Source organism: Mastomys coucha, unplaced genomic scaffold (assembly GCF_008632895.1).
Source record: "Mastomys coucha isolate ucsf_1 unplaced genomic scaffold, UCSF_Mcou_1 pScaffold21, whole genome shotgun sequence".
Taxonomy (NCBI): domain Eukaryota; kingdom Metazoa; phylum Chordata; class Mammalia; order Rodentia; family Muridae; genus Mastomys; species Mastomys coucha.
In genome coordinates this window covers 87,647,640-87,653,260 of record NW_022196904.1, presented here as the reverse complement: position 1 = coordinate 87,653,260, position 5,621 = coordinate 87,647,640, and positions in this window count along the sequence as shown.

Here is a 5,621-nt window from a genome sequence, read left to right as displayed (position 1 = left end):
GACAGGGATTCAGGGATCTTATGCTGGTCGTCTAGGAACACAGCTTGAGATAGTGAACCCCTGTCTCAAAAAAAATTTTTTTTTGTTAAAAAGGTACAACTTACTTTTATATACTCACCGGTGTATAGTCATCCTGCTATCCTCTGAAAGAGGGAAGTTGAGGCTCAGGGTAGAGCAGGGCCTTTCCCTATGTTACATGGCTGGGTGGCTAGTCAACAGCGGAGTTAGAGTGGAGTCCAGGCTTCCAGATACCCCATCCACCACACTCAGGCTTGACACTGGAGCTTCTCTGATAGGCACTCTCTGCCACACTCTGGCCATGTGAAGTGTCTAATGGAGGCTGTCGAGTGGAGTCAACCAGCTGAATGTGGAGGTGGCCTCTGACTGTCACCTGATGGATTGTCACCTGACTCTCCAGAGCTGCTGAAGCCCAGCGTGGAGCTGAGAACTCAGGGCTTTGAGTGCCCCAGCTCACTTCCTGTTCTCACAATCACCAATGTCCTTCTTTAGTTTGGGGTACCCATCCTCCCTGTGTCTACAGAGCCACTTCTTCAGAGATGAGATTCTCTCACATCCAACCCCACTTTGGTGAGGCTGCCGTTGGCCTGTGTGACCCACTGGTACTCTCCCTTCCTCCAGATAGAGTTTTTATTGATATCACAGAACACAATCTATTTGATGTATTGTACTATAATGTGCCCTCAAAGATGCACGTGAGAGGCCTGGCTCTCAGTGTAATGGTACTGATAGGGGAGGTCTATTGGAAAGGGAGACACCATCATCATGAATGGATTTATGTTTTCTTAATAAATTAGATTAATTCTTACAGGAAGGAGTGTGGTCTCTCTTGTCTCCAAAAGGAGAAATCTCCAGGCTGGATTACTACCCTAGAGTGGGTTGTCATAATTAAGTCTATCCTTCTCCCATGTCTCTTTCTGTACATGCCTGCCCACATCCTTTCTATTTCATCACCACAAATAGATAAAGCACAGAGCCCTCCTCAGAAGCTGACTAGATGTGGCTATCATATCTCAGGTATTTCATAAACCTCTTTTCTTTATTCCATGCCTTACCTCTGGTATTCTGTAATAGTAACATTCAACAGAGTCACCTTCATTATTGGCTCATTCTCTGTCTTCCCCATTGCATTGTAGTTCCGAGGAATTACTGGACATTTCTGGTAGAGAGAAGGTGCTTGGTAAACAATGGTTGAGTGAAGGAATAGATGGCCAGTGTTGTGCTGTCTCTTAGCAGTGCTTAAGTGAAGGTTTATAGATATGAGCTGAGGCTGAGAGAGCCCGTCTGAGCCCTAAAGGCCATTCATTCTCCGTGACCATGGTCCTATTGGAGGAAACTGGAATAGAGTCAGGGTGGCTTTAAGAAAGAAGGGAGGCCTGGAGAGATGGCTCAGAGGTGAAGAGCACTGACTGCCCTTCCAGAGGTCCTGAGTTCAATTCCCAGCAACCACATGGTGGCTTATAACCATCTGAAATGGGGTCTGATGCTCTTTTCTGGTGTGTCTGAAGACAGCGACAGTGTACTCATATACATTAAATAGATAAATAAATCTAAAGAAAGAAAGGAAGAAAGAAAGAAAGGGAGAGAGAGAGAGAGAGAGAGAGAGAAGGGGCTGAACTTCTGGATTTTGCTGTTGTGTTCAGGACCCCAGAAACCAGAGGCAGTCTTGGATTCAATTCAGCCTGTGTACTTTTTGTGTAAATTCCTGCAGTCATTAATCTTATATTCCATGTCTTAGCCATAACAGAAAGAAGAAGGAGAAAAGACATTGTTCTGTTTTAAAATGGACTTAGCTCTGTGAATGTCACATGGAAACTGCTATCCATGAGGCACTCCTGGGAAACATTACTGACACTTCATGTGGAGAGCTGGACCAGGGTCTGCACATCTCCTCAGAGCTGAGAGCATGTGGCAGTGAGTGGGCCCATTGGTAACCTTGGGCCCAGTCCCCAGGTGCAAGGCAAGTGGGAGCTCTGCTCCCCCCAATCTCCCCACCCTGGATACCTTACACTCTCACGGGCCCTGGATGTCCACCTTCCGGGAGCTCTAGACAGGCCTGATATACAGGACAGGCACTCTGGTCTGAGCCTCTTCATGGGGGAACCCAGGGTGGTGTGAGAGCTTGTCCTCAGACAAATCCTCAGAGCAGGAGGATGGCCAAGTCCTCATAAGTCGAGCCTGAGCACCTGGGACTGGCCAGGAAGAAACCACCTGATCAGGCCAAATCCTTTATGATTGATGAGACAGACTCAGAGAGGGGCAGGGACAGGCCCAGGGTCACACAGCCAATCTATAAAGTAGGCAAGGGACTTGGAAACCCCTCAGTCTCTGGGTCACTGACCAGGAGGAATTTTGTTTGGGCGGAAGCTTTTCTGTTCCTAGAGACTCCAGACCTTTCCAGAATCCGCTCTAAGGTGGTCTTCCAGGATCTGCTGTCAAGGATTCCTCAGGGAACAGCTGTTGGCAATGGTAGTGAGATATTGATTGTGTCTGGGGTTGGAGGAGGGCATTTCAGATCAGTGCTGAGGTGAGGGAAGTAAGAAAGGATGGAGAAGGGAAGTGGAAATTTCTCTGAAAAACTAACCCAAGGTATGTTTTCATATTTTTACAGCTGTCTGTATTTTCTACAGACCTCTGGTTAGTTTTTCATATTTGGAAATGATCAAGTGTTTAATTGTGGCCGTGCGTTTAGAGTGGTCCTGTTGGGACTGGGCCTTTAGAAATATCGTCTTGAAAGTTCAATGAATCAAAGGCTCCCAGCTCCAAGGCTCACAAGCTGCAGCCTGTGCTTGAGGGGTACTCTGAGAAGTAAGGCACCCAGACCTGAACGAAGGCTGGGGGAAGCCCACTTTGGCCACATCATGCCCTCAGTCCCAAAAGCTAGATGCACTGTCTGGAGACATGTCCACCCCAATGCCCACAGCAGGCCTCCCTGAGGAGAGGTTGTGTCCCAAGGTGTGTGAATCCCAGGTTCATCCGGCCACAGCTTTTCAGAGACGTGGGTCCCAAGAGGGAACAGGAGGCTGCCTGAGGTCAGGGTAGTGTTAGGACCAGCCTGCCTGGCCTGTGAGGGGTCTTGACACCCCTGTGGTGGCCACACTCCAGGCTTGTCACTAGTACCTGGCACACGGAAAGGTCAATTGATTTTAATGTGTGTATATCGCCTAGAACTCCACATGGCATGATAATAAAAAAGTTCTCAATGAATGTTGGCTGTGGTCTATGGGAGAGAAAAGTAAGGGTGGTGAGTCCTAAGGAGAAGCCCTTGGCTTCTGGACCATGCACCCAGCTGGAAGCCCTGCTTCTAGAAGGTTCAGTTCACATCTGCTTTGCCTCTGGCCAGTATGACCATTTGTGCTACTTTTAGACACTAAGAACCCTAAGTTGATGGTTCTGAGCTATGGGGTCATATCTTTGGCCTTCCATTCCTGACTCTCCTATGATCTCCAAGACTGAATGGAGTCACGGTTCCCTCCCACTGACTTGCCCCTGGTTGAATTGTCGATTGTTTACCTCCCTGTAGCACTAAGCTAGACCTCAGAGGCCCAAAATTCTAGAATGCCAAGGCCTTCTCTGTGTGTATACCTTTCCAGTCAGCCCCTTCCAGTGATGTACACACAGGGGCACTAAGGCCTAGAGAGGAAAAACCAGCCCCTGTCCCCAGGCTGTATAACTGGTGAGCTACTCTGGGCTGGAGCTGTGCCAGGCCTGGGGCTCTCCTCCCAGCCTTCTCTGTTCTCCTTAGGCCCCCAGAGGCCACTCCGGATGTGCTGCCTCCCCCTACCTTCATGGCCACCCCTCACCTGGTCTTCCTTTGCATCCTTTGCAAGTTCTGTCTGTGGGTAATTCTCCCCAAGCCAAAGTGGGGGTCAGCCCCCAGGGAACCTGCAGTTAACGAGCTTCAGATGTTCTCAGCCTGGCGGCAACTGGTCCCCAAACAAACCACTGATTGCGGAAGCCGAGTTTGGCCTGACCTGGCCAGTGTACTGTGGTGTGTGAGATGTGGTGAGGTGTGGTAGGGCTGGTGCTCTCCAACACAGGTAACTAAGTTTCTGCTGGGATACGGCAGGCGCCTGTGTTTAACCTCCAAAACCTCCCCGGAGCCCTGTGCCCAGGAGACAGAGAGATCAGAGAGGCTGGAGGCCAAGTGCACTTGGTTCATTTAGGAACTTGGTTCTTCCTTTGAACCTTTTTGGACACTGGTATTCCCCAAAGCTACCAGAAGGCAGGGGGGAAGAAAGAGTGGTAGTCAGCTTAACCACACTCTGCTTGCTGCTCTGTGCACACTTCTGGGTGTGACGAATGCCACCGTCCTCACCCTCATAGAAGCCCTGTGGATTTACAATTATCATTCTTCACTTCATAGAAGAAGAAACGGAGGTTCGGAGAGGTCAAACTGGGGTCCCCAGCTCCCTGTGAGGTGCCACTCTGTGTCCTGTATAAACACTGTGAGGTGTTTCAAAAGCCCAGGATGGTGCTTTGAGTTTGTGCAGGGTGAGGCTGACATTCCCCAGGGTTCCAGACGCTGGAGTTGGTGTCGCTGGAGCTGACTCATGCCTCCATCTTGACAATGCAGCAGATCTCAGAGAATGGGGGGCCACCGTCTCTCTCAGGTGAGGTAATGCTACCTGGATGAGCACATTCTCAGCCATGCCCAGAATGTCCTCTAGGAGCCAGAACCACTGCTGGGGATTTTGCCTCACTTATCCGGGAAGAGCTCGACTCTAGAATCTGCCACCTGTTAGCTGTGCAGAGCTGCCTGGGTTCCTCTGCTGCTGCCCACCTCCATTTCACTGGGCTTTCTTCCGTGGTCATTTGTGAAGTTCACTGAGTTAATATTTGTATAGGGCTAAAAGGATGCCTGGCCCAGGTTCACACCCAGCCCATGTTAGCTTAACCTTATGGAAACTGAGGCAATGCAGTACAGGATTCTCAACTTCAGCTTCCAGCTGAATCCCCGGGGCAGGTTGTTGAAGTCTGGAGAGCTGGGTCCCACTTTCACAATTTCTGGTTTGTTAGTCTGGATTCAGACCTGAGAATATGCAATCCCAGCATGTTTGTGGTTAATGCCGGTATCTGAGGACCTCTGAGGACCTGGCTGTGGCTAAGAGAGAGACAGTTTGGTGTGTGAGTAGGTAGATGGGAGGTCACAGTGAGCATAAAGGATGTCCGGTGAGTCCACAGCACCTCATCCTGAGTTTGTTCCCAACTCCTTGTAGGACAGAACTCAGGTCACTTTTTCACTGTGACCTAAACACTAGTACTCCTTCTTCCAGGAACTGTCTGGAAGACTCCGGGCCTTGTGCACAGGCACCTGCAATGACAGACCACTCCACACAATGACAACGACGGCTGCATGGGTGGCAGGTGCCAGGTTGAGACGCTTCTACCGTCGAGGACTGGAGTCGGCACCCAGGGCTCATCCTTGTTTTATCCTTGATTCCCAGAACCCAAGCTGAGATGGTCACTGCCACACTGTCCCCAGCTCCTTGTGGCAAGAGGGCAGGATTCTTACTCCAGCCACAGGCTGCACAAAGGGGCCTGTGTCCTGGTCGCTCACCTCCCACCGTGTGTCCAGTGGTTTTCTATTTCAGTTGCTGTAA